Below are 16,362 nucleotides of genomic sequence, written 5' to 3'. Positions count from 1 at the left end.
ATGAAATGCTCCATTGACCCCCATATTGTTTGGTTAAGTGCAAAGTAACACCTTCACAAAGGACATCTTCTAGTTTATATAACGCTTGGGCAGCAATAAAGAAAGAAATACTAGGAGGAGAGATTGCAAGTGCATATTGTTCATGTAGTGCAGGATTATTGGCTAGTTAGTTAGCGATGCTTTTCAGAATAGAAGCCGCATTCTCCTATGGTGTTATAAAGTCAACATGTTCAGGCAAATTATGCACATGGATTGTCCCAAGTACAAATAAAAAGTTTGAAATAAAACCGATATCTAAAATAACATTTAAAAAAGAGCATTATTGAAAGCGTTTTTTAAAATAATCAGTTAAAAAAGTAAGAAAGAAATTTAAATTTTTCTCTCCTTCATATGAGTGACAAGTTAATGAATTACAAAATGCAACAAGTATTCAAAATAAACTATATTAATCAGCTTAGGATTTCGCTCCTAAGAGTAGATTTGTTATTATTATTATTATTATTTTTATTATCTACTTAATTTTGCTGTGTTTTAAAAACTACAAAAAAAGATATACAAGTTGTCTTATCACCGAGCCCTGATACGTTAGTGCTCTAAAACGTGTTTAAAATGTACATACATAATAAATGATAAATAAAACAGTATAAATACATGCAATTTTAGCAATAAAAATTTTTTTTGCTAACAATATTCAGTGAAATAATTTAAAAAATAAAAAAGTGCAAACAAGAGAAAATCATAAAAGTTATCAATCCACAAAAAATCATTTTGTATAAAAAGGCATAACATATAAGCAAGAATTACGTTTTATTAAAAATAATGCAATAGAAACAAGAATTCGGGCTGATCAATAAACATCAACAAAAGCATAAACGTAAAAGCAGATTTGCTTTTATGTATATTGTTTGTTACTAATCGTTTGTAAACCATTATAACTAGTGTTGTGACCAAAACTAAAAATCGTAACTAACTAAACTAAAAAAACCGTAACTAAAACTAGCCGACTAACTTTTTAGCCTAACTAAAACTAGTCGACTAACTTTTTAGTTATCATCAAAAACTGGGTAGTTAGAGACACTTCGAGGTCCTCGAAGTGCCTCTGCCTACCCAGTAGGCACAGCGACGTGACAAAAACGTGAATTTCACGTTATTTTGGCACGTGATATTTAGATGACTTTTTGTTTCCCATGAACTGTCTAAAAGACGTGCTTTTTACGTTAATTTTGGCACGTAATATTTAAGCAATAACTATGCTTTATAAAAACGAAGTGTTTGGATTCGTGCAAAGAAAAAAAACTCATCGTCGAGGAAATATTTAATACGTATTAAATTACATGGTTTTATTAGTCAGTATATTAGTTCTTGACATAAACATTTTGAATTTGTAATAAAAGCTGCACTTTTGTTAAAATATCTTCCTTATATCTAATAAGTAATAAGTACAAAGTCATAGATCTGCAACTTACGAAGAGCACGCTTCGATCCACAAAGAGCGCACTTCAAACTTAATCTAACGAACCAGTCGATATATTCTCCCATAAAAGCACGCTTCAACCATAATCTAACGAATCAGTCGATATTTTCTCCTATAAGAGTACGCATCAAACTTTATCTAATGAATCAGATTTAGCTGAAAAGAAACAAATAAAATCTTAAATAATAATATGATTATTTAATAATTATCTTAAATCGCAAACTTTTAAAACAAATCTTACTTGGTAAGTTGCCAACCATTTTGGCAACAAGATTTTCTAGTTGTTTTCTTTTATCTAAATCATTAAATAATTTTAAGAAAACAATACTACGTACAATGTAGAAAAATAAAAAAAGTCATTTGCCTTCTAATTTTTTACTCTTTTTGCTAAAAAATAAATACGGATTTAATAAAAAAAAGACATAACAAAAAAGTCGACCGATAAATAAAAAAAAGAAGTACAAAATAATAAATACAAGTCTAAAAAAATATTGTTTATCTATATATATCTATATCTAATATCTGTCTATAGATAAATATATATCTATATATAAAGTTAATAACTGATGCGCATGATTAGAAAAAGACCTGTACTCACCTTATGTGATAACATCTGATTAAATAATTTGTTTTCTTTGTTTTCTATCTTCTTATATTTGCACTTGTTTCTGCATTAACTTGTTCATACATTAACTCACTAGATGCAAAGGTGACTGCCCACGAAGTTGCTTTAAATGAGTAATCTACAAAGTTTTGAACATTAAATGTAATTGTAGAATGCACACAGAAAAATTGTAACAATTTTTTAAAATGTAATAGTTACCACATAACCACACAACATTATAGTGGGGATTTTTATATCATGATTTTCCTACCCATGGTAAGATTTTCATCTTGAGGCTCCTTTTGCTGTGGAAACATTCACCACGGCTAAGGAGCCTCATCTACCCCTAATTATATATAATATATTAAGTATAAAACTAAAAGTATGTATAATAAGTATTGTCTAATTAGGTCACCAATAAATACCAAGTGCTTAAAATTCAACTCAGAATCAAGTTGCATTCTCCAACAAGATATGAACTAAATTGAATTCTTGCTACAGGGTGCAATCACAAAAAAAGACGAAGAGAGGGAAAAGTGAATTTTCTCAAAATTTAAAAGTTAAAAGGTTATTGTGTTTTACTACAGAATTATATTCCTAGGCAATAACATAATAATACCATTGGATCTTCCTAGTCAATAATATTTTATACAGAACTTATTATTTGTCATGTAGTTTAATAAATTTAATAATAAATAAGGCATAATAACTTATTTATTATTAAATTGATTACATCAACAAATTTGACAGTCTAAAATATTATATAATAGGGTAGAAAAAAAAAGTATACCTTGTATTAGGGTTTGATCTTTTGCATGTTGCAATATGAGAATTATCTGCCATAACATTACACAATTTTGAACCAAGCTTTGTAATATATTTATTAAACCTAAATTGATAAAACTTAGATATAAAATAATATAATATGTTTAGATAAAATATTATATATGTGACATTTTATTTTTGTCAAAAATGCATTGCGATGTTATAAGATATTTTATACCCTTTTTTTATTATTATAAAACTGCAATGCAAAATAATTATATTATTATAAAAGTATAATAAAAAGTAATTACAATAATGAATATCTAAACTACATATTTCATATAATCATTATATTTGAAAAATTTTGAAAATTGTTTGCGGAAAATATCCTGAAAAAATTCAGAATATTTTCCCCCTAATTTTTCCCTTAATTTTGCATTCAGCCAAGTTGATGACAATAATATATAGTTTAACTTGCATGTATAGAAAACTTTTCGGATATTTGGAAAAAGATAAATTTCAGAAAAATATCTGGTATTCCGGGAATATCCCAAAAAAAATAATCCCTAAAACTCAATTATAAAAAAATAGTAAATAAAATAAAGAATATCTTTTCAAGTTTCTAATCATAGGTTTTTATTGAGAATAAAAAAAGATCCAAAATACACAATATTTTGGCAACATAACTTTCACGTTTTAATCAAGTAAAATTGTAACCTGGACGAGGTCACCTAAAATATACATGATTGAAACGTGAAGAAGGAAACCAGGTAAGAACATGTATCAAACTTTATCTAATGAATAAGTCGATATTTTCTACAATAATAGCTAGCGACACTAAATTTAGCTAAAATGAAACAAATTAAAATTTAATAATAATATGATTATTAAATAATTATCTTAAATCACATACTTTTAACACAAGTTTACATGGTGAGTCGCTAACTGTTTTGGCAACAAGATTTTCTGGTGTTGCTATTTCTTTGATCTAAATCATGAAACAATTTTTAAAAAAAGCAATGCTATATTTGAGAGAAACTTGCTTTACATATTGGAAGGTTGTCAACATTGAAAGATAAGTATAATGCAGTTTCAAATACAATAGCATCATAATCATCTTTTTGTGGGGAAAAATTGAACAAATCCGCGTAAATAACCTATTTTATATTGTACATAATAACAATAGCAATAAAAGTTATATAATATATACAATAATAATTTCATAAATACAATTCAAATATATAAATTAATCATATAATATTTAAATAATATAAAAAAATGAAATAAATAAGTATTAATCTTTTTTAACAAGTAAAGCACAAGATCAAGATGTCATATATTACAAAAAGATAAAGTATATAATAATAATAATATATACATATATCAATAATAAATAGCATAACACATTTGTTTATTGATATTATCTTGGATAATTTTTTTAACCTTGTTGATAAAAACCAAATAATAGAAGAAAATCTATTTTTGGTTTTTATTTAATCGACTCTTGAGCAATAATGTATGCAGAAGTTCTCCAGACATTATTATTGCTCAAGAATCAAGAATAAGTTCTGCTAGAACTTTTAATTTGTCCATGTAGCTTACTTAATTTGATATTAAATTCGTTATAACATAACTTATATTATAAAGTAGAAAAAAAGCATACCTTGTATTTGAGTTTTATCTTATTTGTGTGGCAAATAGGGACGCTTGGTACTAATTTATTTAACTTAATTTGATGTAATTTGGATATTAGATATTACAACTTAAAATATATTGGACTATTTAGTTTTGTTTTAAATGCATTGCGTTATAAGATATTATATAGACAATTTATATAATATTATATAGATTATATAGATTTTTTTTTTTTACTTATGATTAAACTACAATAAAAATTAATTATATCATCATAAAAGTAAAATAATTATAACTAATATAACGAATACAAAAACTATACTATAAAAAAATAAATAATATAATAAAAAATATAATTTTATATTTCTTATCACAGGTTTTTATAAAGAATAAAAAAAGTTCCGTTAGACGCGATATTTTGGCACGTAACTTTCACGTAACTTTCACGTAAAATAGTATAATAAATACCACGTAAAATAAATACCTGGACGAAGTCACCTAAAATACACGTGATTGAAACGTGAATAAAACGTTGCGTGCCTCCTGGGTAAGGCCTGAAATGCTTTATTCCGTCATTGATTCTATGTAAAATTATTTTTTATTAAAATATAAGCTGTTTTAACCAAGTTATTCTACTAAAAAACCGATTGTTATTTAATTCAGTAAAATAACATTTTGGGCAATACATGAACAGACAAAACATTTTATTAACCTATTTTTCACAAATTATATATGGTTTTTGGTATTTCTGAAATTTAAAGTCTTTAAATTGATTTGATTGTGAAAACTTAAGTTTCTCACAGCAATAAATTTTATGAAATATATTTATTGAAACCTCAAAGTAATGGTTTCCTGCTTTATACTAGATAAACAGCTGTTCTAAACAATATCTATAAATTTATTTTAAGAAATTAAATTATTAAACTATGTCAAGCAATAATACGTTTTCTCCAAATCAAAACGGTGGCGAAATCAGTTTAAGTTTTTCATCCAATCAAAAAGCAATTAAAATTGGTACACAGTCCATTGAGGGAACTACTAAAACGACATACGAATATTACTCAATTGAGAAAGAAACTTTAAAAAGGGTATGCAATGAACATACCCAAAAAAAAACATCAAAAAGTTTACTAGATTACCATCTTGAACATGATCACGAAATTATAACGCCGAAAAAGAAACGAAACATGAGTGGTTTGTCAAAAGAAAGTAGCGATAAGATTGATAGAAGTCTTTTAATATTTATTATTGCCTGTTGTCTTCCATTTATGATGGTAGAAAGTAATGCCTTTAAAGAATTTATTTTTTGTTTAAATCCAAAATACAAAGTGCCTTGCCGAAAAAAGTTTAGATCTCTTTTAACAGATTTATATTGAGAAAAAGTTGATCTTTTGAAGTCTAAGTTATGTTCAATTAAAGTTTTATCTATTACTACTGATGGGTGGACGTCCAGTCAAAACTATAGCTACATATCTGCAACTGTACATTTCATTTCTGACAAAACCACTTTCATCAGAGTTTGTTTGGGATTTACATACTTTAATGGGCGACATGAAGCAGATAATTTAAAAGACGCTTTACTGAAAATTTTAGAAAAGTTCAAGGTAGATGATAAAATAATAAGTGTAGTATCCGACAACGCCAGTAACGTACGCAACTGTTTAAATTTTTTAAGAGTTAGTTTAAACATTCAACCAATAAGATGCATGGGGTATGTTTTGCAATTAGTAGTAAAAAATGTCATAGATTTAGTTGAAGAAGGTAAAAACGATAGTTCATCTAAATTCTTTTTTATTGCAAAAACATTAACTAAGTGCAGAAAAATTGTTACATCTTTCAATCATTCATCTCAACTTAATGATTTATTAGAAGAAAGTCAAATTCGACATGGTGTTGAAAGAAATCATACACTTCATTTGATTCAAGATGTGAAAACTCGTTGGCACTTCATGTTTCTCATGGCAGAAAGAATGCTTAAACTTCACTCCTACGTAAAAGATATCTTTAACTCTAAACAATAATACAAAGATATGAGAAAAAATTTGCTTGATGAAGATGAAATAGTTAACTTAAAAGAAACGGTAAATGCATTAGTAAGCTTTAATCAAGTAATTGTTTTACTTTCAGGTGATACTTATGCAACATGTTCTTTAATTATTCAAGTATAAAGTACCTTGAGAAGCGACTAAATAAGAAAAAAAGTGAAACATCTCCTTTAATTACGATTTTAAAATTGCATTTATTAGAATCTTTAAAAACTTACAAAGACTCATATGATTTAGAGAACAATTCGTTTTTATTGTGTGCCACTTTTTTGGATCTAAACTCTAAAAGTTTTCAATTCTTTGAAAAGTATGAGAAAAAAAAAAATTTTAAATTTATGTCGGATTTTTACCTGACAAAAAAAGTTTGTGAAATAATTCCAGTTAAAAAAGTGACAATCAAATCAAAAAACTTAAGTTATCATTTGACGATGAAGATTCAGGAAATGATAGTGACAAAACAATAAGTTTAGATTTAAAAAAAGAAATTAGTGTTTATATAAAATTGTCGGTACATGATCAAAATGTTTTACACTTTTGGCATCAAAATCAACATGTGTTTTCAATATAGTATTGTAATTCAACAATGATTTTGTGTACACCTGCTACAAGTGCACCAAGTGAGCGCTTTTTCTCTGACGCATTAAATAATTTGTATGCAAAGCGAAACAGAATGATAACTGAATGTTTTCAAAAAACTTATTAAAACGAATAATACCGTTTTTTAAACGTTTTAAAAACGATCTGTGCTTACTGGGTTGGGCATGAAGGCTTAAATGGGCGCCAAAGAAACAAGTAAATCAAAAAAAAAAGCTGTTTTACATAAAAACATTATTTTTAACTTTTGTAAAAAATATTTTATTTATTTTTACCCTGTGCGCAAAAATCCTCGCTACGCCACTGCATCTTTATATTATATCCAATAAAGAATAGGGCGAGTTAAGTTGAGCAATTTTTAGTAAATCTAAGACATCTCATGAGCGGTGCGTCAAATTTACAGAATTCTTTCACTATTAGAAAGATAGTTTAACCTGGGACCGATGCTATAAACAATGCATCAAATTTGTCGAAAAAATTTTTTCTCAGTTTTTTTAATTTATTTGTTTTAAATTTAATAGTTAGTTATTTTAACGTAAAAACACGCAATTTTCTCACTGTTTCAGTAATAATTTGGTCATTGCTACGTTATAAACTATGTACGTAAACAAAAGGAAAAAATACGTCACTAAAATGACGAAATAATACATCATTAAAAATCAACTCTTGGCAACTTTTAGACATGGAGCAAACTAAAAGTATTTATATGTTCATTTTGATGTCAAAAATATGATGTTTTGCAAAAAAACAACATAATCGGATCCTGGGAACAAAAAAAAATTAAATGTTAGCCCCCCTGCATGCACCGTGTAAAAATCATTATTAGATAACAGGCGGACATCCGCGGATTATAAATCAAACTTATATTATTAATCTACATATTGAACAAAATATTTTAAGACTCGAATTATTGAACCACCATGGACCGCAAAAGTATTTAACTATATAAGTGAAATTTTAACTAAAAAAAGTACTTTAAATATATCATCATTTGAAATCAATTTATTTGACATCCTACGTTTGAAATAATGTTGCAATAACTCATTTGAAAGATAATGTATGAATTAACTTTACTATGCAATAAAAGGAGAGGTTTAAAATCATTAACTATTTTATGCTTCTTTGTAACACAAAAAATAATCTTTAATTTTTTTTGAAAAAAAAAACTTGATTTAAATCAAGGTAGTTTAGTAATAGACTTTTAACACGCGCGTGTGTATCATATTCTGTTCAAACGTTTGTAAACAGAAACGATCGCGGTTAAAAAGGGATTTCTCACTAAAGTTGTATACACTTCAAACTTTAGTTATTTGTGGTTAATGCTAAATTATCTCTAAGAATTTATGTCAAAACACAATTTTAGGTATGGTAGGTTTTACTAAAGCTATCATTTAAATAACTTTAGGAGGAGAAAAGATGTGGAACTAAGGTGAAACTTTGTTGTTTTTCTGGGAAAGTTTAACCTGTGCTTACATTATGGTCAATAATTTCGAGTTGCATATTTTTTTAGACATTACCTTTAGTTTTTTTTGAAAATATAGTAATGTGTGAATCATTTAAAACTAAAATTATAATTGGGTTACTTTTATTTGTTATAATTTATTACTAAATTATAACAAATAAAACTTGTTTCTAAAAAACAAACCCATCTTATGACTTTTTTCTTATTAAAATTAACATCATTTTGCCAAGCTCATTGGAGTCACTTTTAGGTTGCTTTGCCTTGTCATACAAGCTAAAGTATCTTAAAAATGAAGTTGACCCAGGATAAAATTGAACAAACCATTGTTCTTTATTGTCAACTGTTGGTCTTGAACATTATGTCCAGTAAAAGTTTTTTTCAGCTATTTTTTCAACTTTATTCTTCTTTAGTTTTCATGCTCTTGAACAACAAAAAAACAGGCGACCATTTTTTCATTGTTCACGTTTCAATTTTTCATTGATCGAAATCTATTCCAAATAACTCCCATACCTTTTTATAATGCATGGACTCAAACGATGTACTCAAACAAGGTAGAGTATTTTTTTAATTAAGATGCTTTTCTATAGCAATAGCAGTGTCTTAAATGCACCCAGTGTTGGTTGCTGTTGTATACCTGCAAGTACTGACAATCGTTTTTCAACATTTTTTTTTCAACATTTCTTTTTTTCTTGATTTTTTGCGGGTATATTCTACAGATAATCTACCAAAAGGTATATTATCATTTAAGACTCCTGCTTTTGCCAAAAAAAACCTAAGAAAAAGAACTGTCTGATTGCTGAAAATTATTGCGGAATCAGCTGCTACAACAATTTCAGGGTCATCAAAAATGATTAATGAAAAGTTAAAGAAATTTTTTATCATTTCTTTTTTCAATAAAATGTGAAAATGGGAAGAAAGTTGTGTGAAATAATTTCTGTTTCAGAATTTATTTCTTCTTTATCTTGGCTTTCTTGATCATACCTCAAGTTTTGAATACCTTCCTTGAATAGAATGGAACCTTTTCAAATTCTATGCAATGCAATCGAACAAATTATGGTGTTTTAGAAAACTCTTTAGAACCTTATGGATATTTCTGGATCCTTACTTTTGAAACAGACTTTGAGCCACAATTTTTGTATTATAAAAACACTCCGGTTTTTGGTAATATAAAAGCTAGTAATAAAAATAATAATAATATGTATAATATTATAAAATTTTTGAAGCTTTGGGAAGAAGGAGATTGAAAGGACTATAAAGATGAGCTAAAAATAAAAGTTTTACGCCATCACAGCTGTTTTCATGTTGCATTGAAGATTGAGTTAACAGAAAAGGGTTTGCGGAGCTGGCTAACATTTGGGACCAATGATTAATTTTTTTTGTTAGATGTTTAATGCGTGCTATCAACTTTATATATTTTGCTGTTGGTTTAAAATTTAATGTGATTAAAATAGGTAAGAATTTGGTAGTTTCATTTTTTAAACAAAGGTCAATGTGTTTTTTTGTTAGAATGGGATAATTTTTCGTCTTTTTAGTTTTATTACCTTTTAGTTTTAGTTACCTTTACTATAAAAAAACTTTGATTTGGACGTACAATGAAATGAAAATGTTTTTGCGATTAAGCTGCCAAAAAATTGACCAATGTTCATTTTTGCAACTTTCGAGGTAAAGTCAGTACTAGATCAGGAATAATTTAGCGAAATGTAGGCTTAGTGACATGCTTCGCTAAGGCAGCAGTAATGACAGACCTCAAGAATGAGACTGTTGCTTTAGTTACTTATTTTATCTGCTGCCATTAGCTACTGCCCACACTATGTTAGGGTAGTTGAAATCACAAACTACTTGGAGCTTATTATCTTTAACCTTAGCTTTATTCGAAGCGAAAAATCAGGCTACAGTTTAGTGATTTACGTGGTTCTTTATTTATAGATGACTTTCTGTAAATGAATTCAATAAGAAACTTTTGTATATTCAATTTTGTATATTCAATATTGTACATTCAATAATAAACTTTTGTATATTAGTATACGCCACACCTGACCCGGCATTTTGCTACAAGGTTTAATGGCATTAAAGTTGAATGCTTGAATGTCTTCTCTTATACAAAATCTCCCGATCTAATTTGTTAAATGCAATTTGTTGATTAATGACTTTTTTCCGCAAAAGTTTAAAATCAATTGGATTATTTGGTTTTAAATTCTGCATAACTAAAGATGAATGATAAAGTTAAAAAATCTAGAAAATCAACATCAAAACAATCAAAACTCATTAAAAATCAACCTTTTATCATATAGACTCATAAAAATTTACTTGTATAGTTCTGAGCTACATCATTTATATTTGAACATGTTTCTTCCATTTCAGAGTTCGATAAAAGATTGGTTTCTGCAAGTGACTCCTGCAAAATAATATATAACCTAAGTATATAGTTATCTCGAGATAACATAGATCTCTGTTATTCAATGGTTATACATAATATAACTGCTAATTATGGTGGTGATTTGACGATAATATATATAAACTACTGGTCCTAATTAAAAATTATTAAATAAATTATAAAGCTTAGGGACCAAAAGATTGTCTTTGTTTCTATAATTATTGATATCGGTAATAGAGCATTGATATCAATAAAATAAAAAACAGGAAAATACTGAAATAATGTTATACATGTAAATATTAAAATATTAATGTAGTATATAGTATTTTATTAATGTAATATATTAATATTAAGTTACTCACTCTATGACCTTTTTTAATAAATGGTCTTAGAGTGAGCAATTTAGATGTAACACCAAGACTTGATCTGAAAACACAAAGACTTGATGAAGACAAAATTTTTACACATATAATATCTTTTTTTTTTATTTATGCAATATAATGCAAATTAAGAAAGAAAAAAAACAGATAATTACAAAGCTGGGTGTTGGAGCTCTCAACTTTTTGGCAACATCAAACGGATTTCTAGGGGCTCCAAAATGTTTGGTTTTTATTTGTTTTCCATTATGAACTACACGTTGATTTTTTAATTTGTAGTCGCTATTAAAAACACTGCCACAATCAATGCATTCCAGCTATATTCTTTTGCTTTTTGATGTTTTTGACATTATTTTAAAACTTTTATTAAGTAAACACCAGTGATATAAACACAAATAATAACACTATTAAACGTAAGTAAGCAATTAATGAAAAAAGTAATTTAAGATAAGTAGCTCCTTTCACTAGCTCCTTTGATTTATAATCGTGTATATAATTAAACTTTGACGCTAGGAAGAGGGAAACATTGTTTTAGTTCAGCAAATTATAACCGACCGTGTTCAACCAAGTCCAAGTTTAGTCGGCAGTAAAATATTCCGAAAAAATAGATATCGCCACTGTAAAAGGTAATTATATCGCGACTATCGTATATAAGCAGATTTTAAAAATACTCAAAAAACTTGTTGTTTTTAAATTCTATAAAAATCATGTTGAAAAATTATCCATGAAATTTACCGACTATAACTTTTATTCAAAAAAATACCGACTTTAAGTCTTTAACTTTGATTTTACAATTGCCAGGGGGGTGTAAAACCCTCCCTACCCATACCCCCCTACTTTCCCCCTAATCCCCCCCCCCCACCCCCCACACACACAAACCATTCTTAAATTTTTTTTAATTTTCAATAATTTAATTTTCCAATAAGTTAAGAATAAGTTAAATTGTTAAGAAACGCGCAGTTCGTCCAAGTGTGATCCATGAAAATTGTCCAATGCTGCCTTAACCATGATTTCAGAATATATTCCACATGTTATAAATTCCGTTAGAAACATATGGTAAATCTTATTGTTAAATATTTGGTAAATACTTTGCTATTTTTAATTTATATAGCAAAAGTTCCTGAAAATGTTTTAATTAGTAAAATATTTGAAATTATATTAAATAGGTTTCGCTTTTTTTTTTTTTTTTTTTTTGTTTGGTTTGTTTATAGATAGCTGATGTTTTTTTGTAATTCTTTGTTAGTTAATTTATTTTTTTCCGTGTTAAAAAACTTTTCGTTTTTTTTAAAGCAATTATTAAATCTATTTAGTTCAATATTTTCATTAAATTGCTCGATTTAGGTGAAATGTAGCTTTCAGTTATATGAACGCATTCTAAAAGTCGTATTAAAAGTTTTATACAGATAAAAAACATAAAAAACTTAAGTGCATCAGCTAGTATGTCACAAATGTTTTTATGTGCGAGATTGCTTTATGTCCATATTTTATTTTGATTAAAATAGTTTTATTACTAAATATTTCTTTATTCTGCAGTTGTGCGAACAATTTATATATTTCTAAGACATATCTACCTTACATTATGTTTAAAGTAAAGTCAATGTATCAATTTTTACAATTTAAAATCTTTTTTGCAACGACGCACAGTGGTGCAAAGCCTCAAAAAAGTGACGATAATTCAAAATTTTTAAAAACATTATAAAATGTTTTTATTTTTATTTTTTAAATTAACTATTTTGCTAATAATATACAAAAATATATAGGTTTGTTACTTATGTTTATTAGCAGGACTGCTGCATGGATTTAAAAGACGTCACTTTTAAAATACATTTTCAAAAGTACAAAAGTTTTAGGGGGCGACTGAATAAGTGCGAATTTCATAACTGCGTATCTGCATAAGTGCGATTGGCATAAGTGCGAACTGGCATAAGTGCGAACTGGCACAAGCGCGAACTGGCATAAATGCGAATCACTTGCAAAAACTGGCATAAGTGCGAACTAGCACAAGCGCGAACTGGCATAAGTGCGCCGAAAGAATTTGCAAACATTGGCATAAGTGCGAACTGGCACAAGCGCAAACTGGCATAAGTGCGCCGAAAGAATTTGCAAACATTTGCATAAGTGCGAACCAATTGCAAAAACTGGCATAAGTGCGAACTGGCATAAGTGCGAACCAATTGCAAAAACTGGCATAAGTGCGAACTGGCACAAGCGCGAATTAGCATAAGTGCGCCGAAAGAATTTGCAAACATTGGCATAAGTGCAAATTAGCATAAGTGGCGAATTGGCAAGTTCGCACTTATGTCAATGTTTGCAAATTCTTTCGGCGCACTTATGCCAGTTCGCGCTTGTGCCAGTTCGTACTTATGCCAGTTTTTCCAATTGATTCGCACATATGCCAGTTCGCACTTATGCCAGTTCGCACTTATGCCAATGTTTGCAAATTCTTTCGGCGCACTTATGCCAGTTTGCGCTTGTGCCAGTTCGCACTTATGCCAGTCTTTGCAACTGCTTCGCACTTATGCAGATTCGCAGTTATGAAATTCGCACTTATTCAGCCTCTTCAAGTTTTAGTTGCAATTTTTTTTTAATATTAATGAAATTATTATTATTATTGTTATCATTGTTATTATTATTATTGTTATTATTATTATTATTACCTTTTTATTAAAATGTTCATAATATCTAACTTCTACGTCAAAAAGATTCCACTTATTATAAGAATTCCACTTATTATAAGTAAAAAAAAAATTTCAAAAATTATTTTAAAGAAGAGCTTGTAAATATGGTTATAAAAGCGCTCATAAAGATGCTGATAAAATTCCTTATAAACTTTTATAAGCACTTTTAAATTAAGTTAAAGCATCTGTTTATAGAATATTAATTTGCTCTTATTAAAATTCTTTTTTAAAAATAATTTTACAAAGATAGTTTTATATACTATAAACAAATGTTTTAACTTAATTTAGTCATATGAAAACTTATCTAAGATGTTAACTTTTGAAAATTATATATGCACTTTTTAAAATGCTAATAAAAGTACTTATAAAAGTGCTAATAAAATTACTAAAAATCTTATATCTTTAATAATTATGATTTTCCGTTAAAATTATTTAGATATAAGATTTATAAAAAAAAGATAAAGTAAGTAAGAACAAAGTAAAAGGATATGAATAAATAAAGATTAAGAAAAAATTAAAAAAGTAAAATAAAAGTAAAGTGATAACGAAATACGTTAAATTAAAAATATGTTTGAAAATAGGAATCAATAATAAAATTAGCTACAGATTTTTCTATCAGCATAAAATAATATCCTTAAAAGAAAGAAAAATAACTATTTTTTAATTTTCATTTAATTACTATATTGTTTATACTGTGTATTTTTGTTGATTGTTTATTTGCAGTTTATATGTGATAAATAATGCCAAATACATTTTTTTTTTTTTTCTAAGTTTAGTTTTAGTTTACATTATTTACATGTCGTGATTTACATGTAATATATAAATATATAAACTTGGAATTTGGAAGAAGATCATAACGATCTTGTCGCCAGAACCATATAAAAATTACAATATAAATATAATATAAAATAATACAAGTAGATTATGACAAAATAACAATCCAAAACATTTCAAATAATAAATCGTTAAAATAATGTCTCAAAAATATTTCAATATATGATCCGTTGAAAAAATAATATTTTTTAATTTGTTTTTAAAAACAGAAAAAGAGATAGATGAATCAAAATTAGGCTGGACAATTTTATTCCAGAGATAAGGTGAGATAATCTATACAAAATTGATTAAACTTTGTTTGACAAAAGGGTTCTTTTAAATATTTTTTATTTCGCAAACTATATTTATTCTTTTCTTTAAAGGCAAATAGATCTTTAAAAACATGTAATAAAGGGTTGTTCATACAACAAAACGTAAAACATAAAGTATTATACAAATTAAGTTCAAAAACGTTTAATACATTCATATCTTTGAATAAAGGTTTTGTATTTGAAAAACGATTTAAAAAATGTATTATTCGCATTGCATGTTTCTGATGGCGGTAAAGACATTGCAATTTACTTTTACCTGTACTTCCCCAGGCAATATTTGCATAGTTAATATAGCTATGAATAAATGAGTAGTATAGTTGTTTTAAATTATTTTTATTTAAATAATTTCTGGCCTTATAGAGAATTCCAATACTTTTTGCAACTTTTGTAGATATATAATCAATATGAGTTTTCCATGTCATATTTTCGTCAAGATAAATACCTAGGAATTTTAAAACGGAATCTTTTTTTATTTCTACTTCATCAATATAAAGTTTTGGTAAATCATTAGGCAAAAAACGCTTTTTTGTTGAGGAGTGGAAAAGGATCCACTTTGTTTTGTCAATATTTAAGGTTAGTTTGTTGCATTTAAACCAAGTCGAAGTTTTTATAAGTTCTTCGTTCATATTTAAAAAAAGTTTGTTAATGTCTTCGTTTGATAAAAATGAATTTGTATCATAACATGATGCTCATAAGGTTCGAGGCCTTATTTAGATCGTTGATGTATACTAAAAAGAGAAGTGGACCAAGTATAGAACCCTGTGGAACACCACATTTTATTTCAATTAATGTTTTATTTTGAAAATTAATAGGAAGTAAATCTTCTCCGTGGTAGACGAATTGCTTTCTATTTGACAAGTAGCTTTTATACCATTTGATCAATTTACCAGTTATTCCGTAGAACTCAAGTTTTTTAAATAGGATATCATGATTGACTGCATCAAAAGCCTTTGATAAATCGACAAAAACACCAAGTGTATTTTGTGATTTAGCAAAAGAGTTTGAGACTTCACGTGTAAACTGAATAATGGCTTGTTCAGTTGAACTATTTTTTTTAAGCCGAATTGATTTTTATATAGTAAATTATTTGAAATCAGGTAGTTGTATGTCTTTTCAAAGACGATTTTTATTACAAATACATTTTTTATTTTAAATTTTCTTTGTCGATTGAGTTTTCCGTTTTGTTTGCACAGTAAACTCCCGGTTATT

General features: G+C 27.3%; 1 long non-coding RNA gene across 2 annotated transcripts; it reads right to left on the bottom strand.

The window, feature by feature from the left end:
- Positions 1–1,303: 1,303 nt before the first annotated feature.
- LOC136084645 (uncharacterized) lies at positions 1,304–4,732 on the bottom strand. 2 transcript variants are annotated; one of them, XR_010640713.1, is made up of 6 exons: positions 3,757–4,732; positions 2,869–2,967; positions 2,073–2,217; positions 1,716–1,769; positions 1,556–1,630; positions 1,304–1,504 (listed from the first exon to the last, which is right to left on the bottom strand). It is a non-coding gene; the product is annotated as an uncharacterized LOC136084645 (long non-coding RNA). The 2 variants fall into 2 exon arrangements; XR_010640712.1 differs by having other exon boundaries at positions 1,304–1,630; positions 3,757–4,727.
- Positions 4,733–16,362: the final 11,630 nt, after the last annotated feature.

Source organism: Hydra vulgaris, chromosome 09 (genome assembly GCF_038396675.1).
Source record: "Hydra vulgaris chromosome 09, alternate assembly HydraT2T_AEP".
NCBI classification, from domain to species: domain Eukaryota; kingdom Metazoa; phylum Cnidaria; class Hydrozoa; order Anthoathecata; family Hydridae; genus Hydra; species Hydra vulgaris.
The sequence above is the reverse complement of the archived record's forward strand: the minus strand, read 5'-3'. Positions and strand labels throughout refer to the sequence as shown.